Raw genomic sequence first — 14292 nt, forward strand, 5'->3', positions numbered from 1 at the left:
AACATCTCAAAAGAGCATCTTCCAGGACTTCCCTGGTGGTCCAGTGGTTGAGACTTCGCCTTCCAGTGCAGGGAGTGCGGGTTCGATCCCTGGCTGGGGAGCTAAGATCCCACATGCCTTGAAGCCAAAAAACCAAAACATAGAACAGAAGCAATATTGTAACGAATTCAATAAAGACTTTAAAAATTGTCCACATCAAAAAAAATTCTTTCTAAAAACAAAAAGTGCATCTTCCTTCCTTCTATCCTTTGTCCTCCTCACTTTCTTTCAAAACGCAGGTCACCACCTCACGTTATACTATACACGTGCTATCGCCTGTCTCCCGTCTAGAGCAGGGATTTTGCCTCCTGTTCACTGGTGTATCAGTGCGTGGAGCACTCCTGGTATTGAACAAATGAATGAAGACAATTATGAAGTTGGGACGAAGTTCTATGAATGAAAAATACAGGAAGTCTCTGCATGAGGGAACAAGAGGCCTAATAGGTGGTGGGGTGTCAGAAATGTTTTCCTCAAGGCGCTGGGACAGCCCTTCAGAGTTAATCCCAACTGAGGCAAGGGGACCAGGCCCCTGACCTTCCCCGGTGACCAGTCCCTGAATCCAGGCTGCCCCCAGGGAGGGGACATAATCTTATACTAGGTGGTTTCTGGGGGAACGAGTACCTGAGTCCTGTAGGGGGTTCTGAGTGGTGCACCCTAGCATCCACGAGCAGCCCCCTCACACGACCCTCCCGAGGGCCCCTCCTCACCCCAGCTTAACTGTGGAAAATCCAGACTTATTACAAACCTCTTCCCCATCCCTGTATTTGCGGAAGCTTCAGGAGTGTTTATACATGCCCAGGAACCTGCTTTGGTCAGCCCCAGGAGCTCCTCACTTGGTATGCAGTAAGGGCTTACTACCTGTTAGATGGCCGGGATGTTGTGTGGAGGGAGAAGGGGGCAAGTCTAGGGAGACCCCAAGCTTTCTTTTCTGTTTGGGTCCCCGGCTAAGATGGAGGCCAAATTTGGAGCGAGAAGATGTGGTGGGTTTGGGACATGTTGAGGCTGTGGTGACTGAGATGCCCAGGCCCTGGTGCCAGCTCCCCAAGGAGCCCCCCACGATGGAGTAAGAGGGAGCGAAGACCAAGAGGGTTGCAGGGGGAGGGAAGCCTGGGCAGAACGGGGTCTCAGAATCTAGGGAGCAGACAACAATGTCAGACACTGAGAGGGCAAAAGCGATGGGGACCAAGAAGAGGGGGCCCAGAGGACATGGCAGGGCCTGAGTGGGGCGTGCAGGAGCTTAGGAGGAGGGGGCTTGGGGAGGGGCCTGGAGCTCACTGGGGCCTGAGAGGTCTCCGATGCAGTCATGGGGTGGGTGGGGAGACAAGGCCTCCTGCAGAGCAGCTAACAGGGAGGCCTGCCCCAGAGCTCCACCCACCCCAGACCCCCTCCACCCCCATCCCACTGGCTGAGAGCCCAGGGTCAAGATTCCTCCCTCCACCACATCTCCTGAGGTCCCCACTACGAGGTATCTCAGCCCAGGTGGTTCCTCCCTGGAAACTGCTGCCTCAGCCCAAATCCAAATCAGACAACAGGAAAGACTTCCTGGCTGGGAGGGACGGGAGGCCCTGGACAGGGTGAATGCGGGTGCTTCTGTCCCAGATGAGAAACTGGACACAGTGACTTCTGGAGGCCCGTTTCCAATTGCTGGACAAAAAGGGCAGCGTCTTCTCCAACCTGGATGGGGCAGAAGGGGAGCTTTTTAGGACGGGGAAGAAACACTTGCTGCCAGAGAGCATCAGCGTCAAAAGCTCAGATGTGAGCTGGACACCCTGAGCTAAAATCCCAGCTCTGCCACTAACTAGCTGTGTGACCTTGGATATGCTACTTAACCTCTCTGTGCCTCAGTTTCCTCAACTATAAAAAGGGAAAGACAATAGTACCTATCTCTACGGGCTCTTATGAAGTTTCAGTTAATGAACTGAACTTTGTCAAGTGCTCCGAACAGTGCTGGCACGAAGTGAGCTCTATATAAGTGTTAGATAAAAGAAATAAAAGGTATTAGTGACCTTCATCTGAGAGCCTCCTAAGCACTGTGCCAGGTGCCTTATTTACATCACCTCTAATCCCCACGTTCCTCTATAAGAACGATCCTATTTTACAGATAAAGAAACTGAGACCCAGAAAGGTGAAGTCACTTGTCTAAGCTGACCTAGACTAACTTGACCAGCACTCCTAATTACTATGTTGCTTTTCTCCACCACAAAGGCAGGGGGATGGATGGAATGGCCTCCCAGAGGCTTGCCTTGGACCCTCACAGCCACACTCACAGGGGCAGACCCCTCCAGTGTATAAACCATCCCCAGCCTCATCGGAGCCTGGGAAGATTTCCTACTTTGAGGAAATAGCTCAAAGCACAATCATCTAATTAAGCAATTAGTTTTTGGAGCACCAAGGCAAGGAAGTGACCTCAATGGCCGCTCAACACCGCCCTGCTGCTGGGGATGGAGGTAATGGGGATAATCATGACAATGGTGGTAGTGACACTGATGATGACGTTTGTCAAGTGACGGAAAAGGTGACAGCTGTTAGAGCTCAGGGTTGGTGGAGGAGGTGACGGGGCTGGTAATGACTTGATGGTGGTTAAGGGGATGGTTCCCTCATCCAGGTGTCTGTCAGCCAAGGTCATCCCAGGTGATTGGCCCAGGGATGTCCCCTCTGGTTTCAAAGATGTGCAAATGAGGTTTAAAATATAGTGTTTGAGGACTTCTTTGGTGGCGCAGTGGTTAAGAATCCGCCTGCCAATGCAGGGGACACGGGTTCGCGCCCTGGTCTGGGAAGATCCCACATGCCGCGGAGCAACTAAGCCCGTGCACCACAACTACTGAGCCTGCTCTCTAGAGCCCGCAGGCCACAACTACTTAGCCTGCACTCTAGAGCCCACAAGCCACAACTACTGAGCCCACACGCCACAACTACTGAAGCCCGTGCGCCTAGAGCCCGGGATCCGAAACAAGAGTAGCCCCTGCTTGCCGCAACTAGAGAACGCCCGCACACAGCAATGAAGATCCAACACAGCCAAAAAAATAAGATAAAATATAATGTTTGATTCTCAACCTTTTGCTATCTGAATAAAGCAGAGTTTATTTCGGGGGGGAAAAAAGCAGATCATAGCGTTGATGGAGAGGTGACAGTGGTAGTGATGGTTTACAGGGTAGATCCTGTGGCTGGGCTCTCTCAGCCTCCATCCCACCCTCCTAGACGGGGAGGTTGGAAAGCTAACAACTACATTTCCCTCCCTTGCAGTGTTTATATGCGGAACAGGCTCCACTTATTAGATTCACTCCAGCAAGATTTGGAAGCCTAAAGTGAGGTGCAGCCCTTTCCGCGCTTAGGTTTTCTCATTCATAAAATAGGGATAATAATAGAAGAGTGCTGGCCACATAATAAGCACTATTTATGATTTGGTTGTTGTCGTGGGGGTTTTGGGGGTTTGGTTTTTGTTTTTTTGCTCCCTTTTGGCTGTTTCTGCCGGCCCGCAAGTTTGCGGTCACAGGAGGTTTTTCTGCAGCACTGTTCTGGTATCAGGTCCAGCTTCCTGCTTGCCCAGAGGCAGTGGCAATTGTGAATGTGGTGGTAGCAACTTCTCACCTGCAGCTTCCTGATTCCTGGACTGAAGCTTCAGGGGCGTGTCCTTGAATTCACAGTGACTCTCTTGGTGGATCAGTTCTGTATGGTTCTGGGAGTCATTCTTAGAGGTGTGGCTCATTCGGCCTCTGGAACAATTGTCTTCTATTAAATACCTTCCTGCTAAAAACACTAAGGCAGGGTTTCTGTTTCCTGCACTGAACCCTGACAAATACAGTTTGAGAGCCTGAAGACGGTTAAAGCTATTGATGCTTGAGGTCACAAGACATGGATGGTGATGGTGTCTCGTGAAGATTATGGGGCTAAATTGATGGGTGCTTGGTCTTGGCATTGATGGGAATGGTGGTAATGACAATGTCTAGTGGTGGAGGTAGGTGGCAATAAGAGTTCTTGGGTGCAAGCAATAGAACCTGACTCTGGCTGACCTATGAAGAAACAAAAGATATTGGGGAGCTCCCAGAATGGACACAAAGCCCGGTGATCCAGGCTGAGATAAAGGGCAAGAACCAAGGAAGTGACAGCATTGGACAGACCAAGCCCCTCAGCAAGACACCCAGATAGAACTGTCACCATCAGACACCACACTGACCACTACTACCAAAGGCCACCTTTCTGAGTGAATTCTAAACCCTCATATCTTTTTTTTTTTTTTTTGCGGTACACAGGCCTCTCACTGTTGTGGCCTCTCCCGTTGCGGAGCACAGGCTCCGGACGCGCAGGCTCAGCGGCCATGGCTCACGGGCCCATCCGCTCCACAGCATGTGGGATCTTCCTGGACCAGGTCACGAACCCGCGTCCCCTGCATCGGCAGGCAGACTCTCAACCACTGAGCCACCAGGGAAGCCCTAAACCCTCATATCTTTGCATCACTCACTCAAGATTCAAAGCTCTGGGCTGAGGCATCCACTTGGCCGAGCCCAGGTCATGTGCCCATGTCCCATCTGCCAAGGAGTGGGAGGAGGGGCCTGTGGTCCCCTTAACTTCAGTAGTAGGATGTCCATCGAGACATATGTAGTGGGGGCTTCCCCCTAAAGAGAAAGGGGGTTGGGATGTAGGGCAGCCAAAAACCAACAAAAGTCCACCCAGTAAGGAAGCCTGGTGGTAATGATAGCATGAAGCTAGGAGGAGATGCTGCCTTCTTTATTAAAACCAAACCCAGGTCAGTGGCATCTGGACCTTTCAACACTGGTCAGACCCAAAGCCCCTTGCAATCACCTACCAACTTCTGATGCCATCACCACAAGTGCCCTGCACTCCGGCCAAGTACAGTTGGGACATTGCCCCTTCCATTTATAGCCCAGCACAGAGCAGAAACCAGGCCTGGACATTCAAACAAGATGCTAGCAATGACCCAGGGAGAACAAAGAGGGAAGAAACACAGACATCTATTCATTTATTCCATTTCCTTTTATTGGGCACAGACCAGGTACCAGATACAGCAGAGAATGAGGTCCCTGCACCGTGGAGCTTACAATCTAATGAGGAAGACAGTCGAATCCGTAACACATAAGTAGACAAGAACACTGCAGGGCAGGAAACACAAGGAGGATGAGATGGAGAGGAACTGGGGGAGCCCCTTAAGAGGGGGAGGTCAGGGAAGGACTCTGAGCTGAAGCTGAAGCTGTTGTGCAGAGATCTGGGGCGACTGTGGACTCCGAGACCCTGAGGCCGGAACAAACTTCCTGTGCTTGTGGAAGAGAAAGGTGGCCCGAGTAGCTGGAACACAGGAAGCCAGGGTGGGAGGAGGTGAGGTTAAAGTCAGCCGGGGAGGGACTTCCCTGGCGGTCCAGTGGTTGAGACTCCGCACTTCCACTGCAGGGGGCACGGGTTCGATCCCAGGTCGGGGAACTAAGATCCCGCATGCCATGTGGCAGGACCAAAACTATAAATAAATAAATAAGGTAAAATAAAATCAGCCAGGGAAAGAAGTGGGATTTTTATTCCCATCAATGGGAAGCCACTAAGCGCCATCCTTCGATAAGAGGAGGGCCTCATTCTCAGGAATGAGTAGGGAAGGAGAAGATGGGCCGAGTGCAGGGAGGGGTATAGGGTCAGTAGAGGTAAGGGCTGGGCTTCCCATACATTGGGCTCCTGTTTCCTCAGTGAGGTATGAGGCTAGGTCATCGACGCACAGGGGAAGTAGGAGATGGCAGGACATCTGTCCATAAGGCCACATCAGGCTTCCAGTGTCCTGGAAAGAGCCATGATACAGCCCTGGGAAGGACCTAGTCGGCCATCGCACTCCTGGGCACACACCTCCTGGCAGCTTCCCTCGGGGGACAGAGGCACCTCCTTGACTGAGGTCAGTGGTAGCAAGTGAAGCCTCAACCATCACAATCACAACGTCAGTCACGATCATAATCACCGTGACCTTCACACCAACAGGCACAAGGACAGGACAGGAAACCCTCGAGGGCACCCTGCCCCTGTGAGCTAGTGGGACCCGAGCCCCTACCTGCCCTGTGGACGGCAGTGGGACTGTCCTGGGACAGAGCCAGTGGTGTGCTGGAGCTGGCTCCTACCTGCTTGCAAGAGCTGATTCTGTGAGTCTCTTCCCAACTCTACATGCAGTGACATCGCACGGGTGGCTTGAAATCAGCCACAGTGGAGGGCTTTTGGTTCTTTTTCCCAGCTAGCCAATTCATCAGCTTGCCTCTGGACAGAGCCCTGAGGACAGTTAGGGACCATGATCCACACCACTCGCCTCTGTAAACTTCAGAGCCTGGAGCAGGACCAGCAGAGAGAGTCCAGAGTCCTGGTGGGCAGGTTGTCTGGTTGGAGGATGTTGGGTGGAGGTGGGAGGTCACCTCTCCTTAAGACACACCTGATGGTAGACCAGAGAGCCTGGGCATCACCTTCACCAGAGCCTCTGCTCCAGTCCAGGAGCCTAAAGGAAGGCCGGTGGCCTCCCAGCCGGACTACCTGACCCACCCTCCTGGGCTGAGTCTGCCCTGGGAGGGACCAAGGGCTGCTTCTCCTTGCTCCCTGCTCCTTGCTCCCAGGATGAGCCCTGACCTTGGTCATAAACTGGACCTGAGCCCAGTGACGAAGATCTCCACCCAGGCCCAAACAGAACCTCACCCTTATTCTGGGTTGGGCTATGATCGGGCCACAGAAAACACACTCCCATTTCCATCTGTGCCTGACACAGGCTCACCACTGAAATCACGTCAAAGCCGGGGCCTTGAGCCCAAAGGGGGGCAGACCTGGCCAGGGGTTGTCTGAGCACCGGCCACCTCTGCAGTCACGGCTTGAGCGCCTGCCTGGGAAGCAAACAGTGAAATTAAAACCCACCACCATCTCCTCCTTGCTTTAGTGACACATCTTCATCTTAGGAAATAAAGCCTAAAGGCAAAGCATATTTTCTAAGGCCTAAGCCCTCCCCATTCCTGTCAGGTTCCCTCTTTGATTTGGAGGATTCTTGCACTAAACCCTCCCTCCCCACTGTGCCCAGACACAGGCCTCCAGATCACTAGGAGGAGAGGGAGCTGAAAAAGCCCCAGGAACTTCATCTGAGAACCTAGGGGTGGAGGCCAGGACCTTACCTAGCAAATGGGCAAGACCCTTCCTCTCTACAGCCTCAGTTTCCCCACCTGTACAGTGAGAGATTTAGCCTTCCAGCTCTAATATCCAAAGTTAATGATCCTGGTGGAAATTTAGGGCCCCATGTTCAAGGGTTGTACTTCACGGACAATTCAGACCCAGGAGATTCAGGAAACTTTCCCAAAACCATGTATGGGATACTGGGTTTAAGTCCTGGGATGTCTTCTTAGCTCTGAGACCTTGTGCTAGTGACTTGACTTCTCTGGGCCTCAGTTTTCTCATCTGTCAAATGGCACTAACGCCAAGTTTGTGAGGATCAAATGAGATGGTAGCAAGAAAACAGCTTTGTAAGCTGTGGAGCACAGTCCTCGTGGGAGGGAGGGGCATCTGTTATTCCTGTTGTCATTTGTTATTCCTGCTGTCATGGGTTAATGTTTTGCCTTCCAGCAGAGCCCAGAAAGTAGAACAGTCTGGCCTAGCTCTCGGGTGGGAGACCGCCTCAGAGTCTCCCCAGAACCCACTCCCCCTGCCCAGAGCCAGTTCCAGCCCTGCATAAGCCTGCTGCCTGGCCTCCCCACCTCAGAGGTGATAAATCCTCCTCATTGGTCACCAAGGGACCGCAGGCTTTAGAGCTAGACTGGCCTTGGGGATCCCCAGATCCCATCCCTTTATGGTGGCCCAGACAGGAAAAAGGCTTTCCCCAGAAGGCACACAGTATGTCAGCGGCACAGCTGGGCCTCAAACACAGTTTCTCTTTCCTCTACCCTAGCCCGTAAAATGGGGTCCTCTGGAATCTTCACAGCAGCAATGCCCCTGCTGGTGCCCCAAATCAGTAGGCCCTGTCCAGGCGGGGACTCTGGGAGAGAGGGCTGTCTAAGGCATCCCTCCACAGCCTTCACGCCCTGCTGGGCTCCTGCTGCCTCCAGGAAGCCTTCTCTGATTGGCACCCAAAAGGTTGGAAATGAGTTCCCTTCCACATACCTCCTTTGACAGAATACCTGCTTAAAGGTGAAAGGTGTCTGTTTGCCTGTCTGCTGGCCTCCAGCCTGAAAGTTTCTCGGGATAGGGAACGGCTAGATTAATCTGGGCTCCCCATTACAGGGGCCTAGGCCAGACTGAGGGCAAAGGGAATGAGGGAGAAGTGGGAGACAGGGGGATGGGAGGGCACTCAGGGCAAGAAAACAATGCACTGGGATTTAGTGGCCCAAGCAGCAGTGGGGCAGGGACACAAAGCCCTCACCCCTTCAGACGTTGATTCCCAGGGCTTCCCTCCCTCCCCAGTGGCCCATACCCCAGGGCAGGCTCCTCCTGTGGGAACTGCTGTCTCGGCAGCGGGCACCCAGCCACATGGGTGTTGGGAATGAGGCTTGGCAGCAGGGCGGGCGCTTTCCTGGGCAGTGTTTGTTCTGGGCCGTCCTGACAGGGCTGCCTCTTGCTTGGGCCTGGGGAGGGGATGGCCCTGGGCAGAGGTCCTGCTGGGAAGGCAGAGTGGTGCGTGGGCCCAGGGAACGGGAAGCATCCTTCTCCCGCCAGCGCCAGTGGAGCAGCTGCTGGGCAACACTGGGGAGCTGGTTAGAGATGCAGGTTGTCAGGTCCTTCCCCAGACCTGCTGTTCAGAATCTCCACTTTAACAAGATCCCCAGGTAACTCCTATGCACATTTCAATTTGACAAGCCCTGTTTTGCAAGTGTCTGCCTGTGTATTTACACAGCAAATAAATAAATAAATAAATATCTACAAATTCCCAGTTAAGATAAATAAATCATGGGTGTCCTGCATGGTGACTGAAGTTAATAATACTGCATCATAATTCAGAAGTCGCTAAGAGAGTAAATCTTTAATATTTATTTTATTTATTTATTTGGCCGCACTGCGGGATCTTCATTGCCGCCTGTGGGATCTTTGGCTGTGGTGGGTGCGGAGTCCCAGCCACCGGACTGCCGCCAGGGAAGTCCCAAGAGAGTAGATCTTAAAAGTTCTCATCACAAGAAAAAAATTGTAACTGCCTGTGGTGATAGATATTAGCTAGACATTGTGGTGATCATTTCACAATGTATACAAACATCAAACCATGTCACACACCTGAAACTTAAGTAATGTTTTATAATTATATATCAATTAAAAATTAAATCATGAAAAAAACAGATTACCTTCCTTTCATTTCTTCTCTACATTTCAGTTAGGGCATTACCTTGATTTTTTTAAATTATTATTATTATTATTTTTTTTTTTTTTGCGGTACGCGGGCCTCTCACTGTTGTGGCCTCTCCCATAGCAGAGCACAGGCTCCGGACGCGCAGGCTCAGCGGCCGTGGTTCACGGGCCCAGCCGCTTCGCGGCATGTGGGATCTTCCCGGACCGGGTCACGAACCTGTGTCCCCCGCATCAGCAGGCGGACTCTCAACCACTGTGCCACCAGGGAAGCCCTGATTTTTTTTTTTTCCAAAATTTTGAGTGTGTGAATAGGATATTTTATCTGTGAATCTCATTCCATTACAGGAAAGAGATATTGCAAGAAATTTATTATAAAAGAGGGTGTGCGGTCTGCTGGGGCTGGAAACCCACTGATGAATACCCACTCCTGTTTTCAGTTGGCAGCGTCAGCCCTGAGGAGACAGAAATGGAAGTGGGCAACCCTTGAACCTGAGGAGCTCACCTTTAGCAAGGGAGATGAGACAGAGATGCATATTGCCACCTCCTGAGCCTCAGTTTCCTCACCCACGAAATGGGTGTAATCAGTCATCAGTCATGTCCGCCTGCCTCCCCAAGGGGCTGGACGGGTGCAAATGAGTTTGGTCGGGTGGGGCTTTATGAGCATAGGTGAGTGAAGTGAGATCTGAGAGTGCCCTGCTCACAGCTCTGTCTTCTGGTGTCTCTCCCTGTCCTTTAGGGTCTAGCCCTCAGCCTCCTCTTTCTCTCCCAGAGCCTCATCTGCCGCTATGGTCTCACTCTCTCTTCCTCCTTCCTCCCCCGCCCCCCGCAAAAACCCCACACCTATCTGAACCTTGCTGCAAATTAGCAAATTAGCTCTGCTTCTGGGGAGAGCAAGCATGCACTGAGTGTTGACTACATGCCAGGACCCCTCATGCACTGGGTCTTTTATGCCAGCCCTGAGACTAGGTCATAATACCCCAATGAGCAGATGAGAAAACCCAGGCTCAGTGAAAGGGAGTGATTGCACCCAGTTGCACACAGCCAACAAGAGGCCAAGCTGGAACAGGAACTCAAGCTTTTGGCTCCTACTTCACCAGGCTTCCTTGGCTGGAAACAGGAACCAAATTTCCATGACCTTGAGGAGGACTCCGTTCAAGTCCCTCCTCAGAGATCTGTCTCTAGCCGTACTGCACCACTCCCTGCAAGATCAGGTTCTGGAAGAGTGCTCCTTCCTCCTTCCCTCAAGCATCCCTTCACTCGTCCCATGAATATTTATAGACTCCAGGAGCTGGGATACACAGAAAACAAAAACAGACAAAATCTCTGCCCTCCTGGAGCTTCTGTTCCAACAGACAAACAGGCAATAAATAGGTATGATGTGTAGCATGATGTGTAGATGGTGCTGGGTGCTATGGAAACAATAAAGCAGAGGAGAGGGTGGGGAGGGGAGACTGCCATTCTAATTGGGTAGTTAGGGCTCACTGAGAAAAGGACACACTGAGAAAAAGACCTGGAGGAACTGGGCAGAAGCCATGTGGCCAAGAGGGGATGAGTGTATCAGGCAGATGAAAGCAATTTGCAAAGGCTCTGAGGTGGGAGAGGAGCATCAAGAAGGCCAGTGTACCCGCAGCAGATGAGCGAGGGGAGAGTGGGAGGAGATGGGGGTGGGGTGTCCCATGGAGCCTTGTGGTGAGTGGAGGACTTTGGTTTTTACTCCAAGTGAGATGGAGGCATTAAAATGACATGATCTGACTTGTGTTTTAAAAGGATCGCTCTGGCTGCCAGGTTGAAACCACACTGTGGGAGACAAGTGCAATAGCAGGGGGGCCAGCAGGGAGGCTCCAATAATCCAGGGGAGGGGGTGATGCCCACGGAGGTGGCAGCAAGCTGGGTGGAGGGCAAGATGGGGTCAGAGTCTGCCTGTATTCTGAAGGTAGAGCCAACAAGACTTGCGGACAAATTGGATGTGGGATGTGAGAGGAAAAAGGAATAAAAAATGGCTTCATGTGTTCAGCCCAAGAACTGGAAGTTGCCATTTGCTGTGGGAGGAGCAATTCAGTTCAAGAATTCAGTTTTGGGGGCTTCCCTGGTGGCGCAGTAGTTAAGAATCCGCCTGCCAATGCAGGGGACACGGGTTCGAGCCCTGGTCCGGGAAGATCCCACATGCCGCAGAACAACTAAACCCGTGCGCCACAACTACTGAGCCTGTGCTCTAGAGCCCACAAGCCACAACTACTGAGTCCACGTGCTGCATCTACTGAAGCCCGCGCGCTCTAGAGCCTGTGCTCTGCAACAAGAGAAGCCACTGCGATGAGAAGCCAGCGCAGTGCCACGAAGAGTAGCCCCTGCTCACCGCAACTAGAGAAAGCTCGCACGCAGCAACAAAGACCCAACACAGCCAAAAATAATAAATAAATATTTTTCAAAATTAAAAAAAAAAAGAATTCAGCTTTTGATGTGCAAAGTTTGAGGAGACGATAAAGATACATGTAGAGGTGTTGTGTAAAATTAAATAAACGAGCCTGGAGTTCAGGAGAGAGCTCTGGGCTGGAATATATAAATCTGGGATTTGCAAGCACAGAGATGGCATTTAAAGCTTGAAACTGGATGAGATCACCAAGGGAGTGAGTGTAGACAGAAAAGAGAAGAGGGGCTTCCCTGGTGGTGCAGTGGTTGAGAGTCCGCCTGCCGATGCAGGGGACACGGGTTCGTGCCCTGGTCCGGGAAGATCCCACATGCCGCGGAGCGGCTGGGCCCATGAGCCATGGCCGCTGAGCATGCGCGTCTGGAGCCCGTGCTCCACAACGGGAGAGGCCACAACAGTGAGAGGCCCGCGTACCGCAAAAAGAAAAAAAAGAAAGAAAAAGCAAAGAGAAGAGGACCAGGGAGTGAGGCCTGGGCACTTCACTGTTCGGCAGTTGAGGGGATGAGGAGGAAACCACAAAACAGTAGTCAGTGAAATAGGAGAAAAATCAGGATAGTAAGATATCTTAAAAGCGAAGTGAAGAAAGTATTTCAAAGAGGAGGGAATGATCAGCTGTGTCACATGCAATTTATAGATCTAGGAAAATATGAGGATTAAGAATGGACAATTAGAATGGAAGAAAATTTTGCAAATCATATATCTGATAAGGGACTTGTATCTAGAATATATAAAGAACCCTCAGAACTCAACAATTTTTTTAAAGATAATTTTTTAAAGTATTTATTTATTTATTTGGTTGCACCGGGTCTTAGTTGTGGCAGGTGGCTCCTTAGTTTCGGCATGCGAACTCAAGTTACGGCATGCATGTGGAATCTAGTTCCCTGACCAGGGATGGAATCTGGGCCCCCTGCACTGGGAGCACAGGGTCTTAACCACTGCACCACCAGGGAAGTCCCAACAATAACTTTTTAAAATAATGCAATTTAGGGGACTTCCCTGGCGGTCCAGTGTTTGGGACTCCGTGCTTCCACTGCAGGGGGCCCGGGTTCCATCCCTGGTAGGGGAACTAAGATCCCACATGTTGCATGGCACAGTCAAAAAAAAGCAACTTAAAATGGGTACAGGATTTGAATAGACATTCCTCCAAAGATACAGATGGCCAATAAGCACATGAAAAGAAATTCAACATCATTAGCAATGAGAGACATCCAAATCAAAACCACAATGAGATACTACTTCTAAGATGGCTATAAACAAAAAGACATATGGGGCTTCCCTGGTGGCACAGTGGTTGAGAGTTCGCCTGCCAATGCAGGGAACACGGGTTCGTGCCCCGGTCCGGGAGGATCCCACATGCCGCGGAGCGGCTGGGCCCGTGAGCCACAGCCGCTGAGCCTGCGCGTCCGGAGCCTGTGCTCCGCAACAGGAGAGGCCACAACAGTGAGAGGCCCACATACCACAAAAGAAAACAAACAAAAAAGACATATAATAACAAGTTTTGACAAGGATATGGAGAAATTGTAGCCCTTATACACCACTGGTGAGAAATGTAAAATGGTGCAGCTGCTCTGGAAACCAGTCTGGCAGTTCCTCAAATGGGTAAACATAAAGTTACCTTATTACCTATGACCAGTAATTCCACTTCTAGATATTTACCCAAGAGAAATGAAAACACATGTCCACATAAAAACTTGTATGTGTACAACACCAAGAGTGGACCCTCATGTAAACTTTGAGTGATGATGATGTGTGAATGTAAGTTCATCAGTTGTAACAAATGTACCACTCTGGTGGGATTTTGTTGATAATGGAGGAGACTATGCATATGTGGGGGCAGAGTTTATACAGGAAATCTCTGTACCTTCCTCTCAATTTTACTGTGAATTTAAAACTACTCTTTAAAAAGAAAAAAAAAGTAAAAAAAAAAACTTGTACATGAATATTCATAGCAGTATTCATAATAGCCAAAAGTAGAAACAACTCAAATGTTTATGAGTGGATAAATAAAATGTGGTATATCCATATATCCATGGTATATTATTTGTCAATAAAGAAAAAGTGAAATACTAATACATGCTATAACATAAGTGAACCTTGAAAACATTATGCTAAGTAAAAGAAACCAGTCACAAGAGACCACATATTGTATGATACCATTTATATGAAACGCCCAGAATAGGGCAATCTATACAGAGGCAGAAAGTAGATTAGTGGTTGTCTGTGAGTTGAAGGGGTTGGGGGAAAATGTGGAGTGACTGCTAAAGGGCACAGGGTTTCTTTGGGGGGTGACGAAAATGTTCTAAAATTGATTATGGTGCTGGCTGAACAGCTCTGTCAGTATACCAAGCACCACTGAACTGTACACTTTATATGGGTGAAGTATACGTTAGCCATCATATACTTCACCCACATAATTCATTAGCTAAATTTTATCTCAATAAACCTATTTCCAAAAAAAAATGTGATGGGGAGTTCGCTGGCGGTTCAGTGGTTAAGACTGGGCACTTTCACTGCTGTGGCCCAGGTCCAATCCCTGGGGGAGGAAC

This window comes from Grampus griseus (assembly GCF_964374135.1).
Source record: "Grampus griseus genome assembly, chromosome: 1".
Classification (NCBI taxonomy): domain Eukaryota; kingdom Metazoa; phylum Chordata; class Mammalia; order Artiodactyla; family Delphinidae; genus Grampus; species Grampus griseus.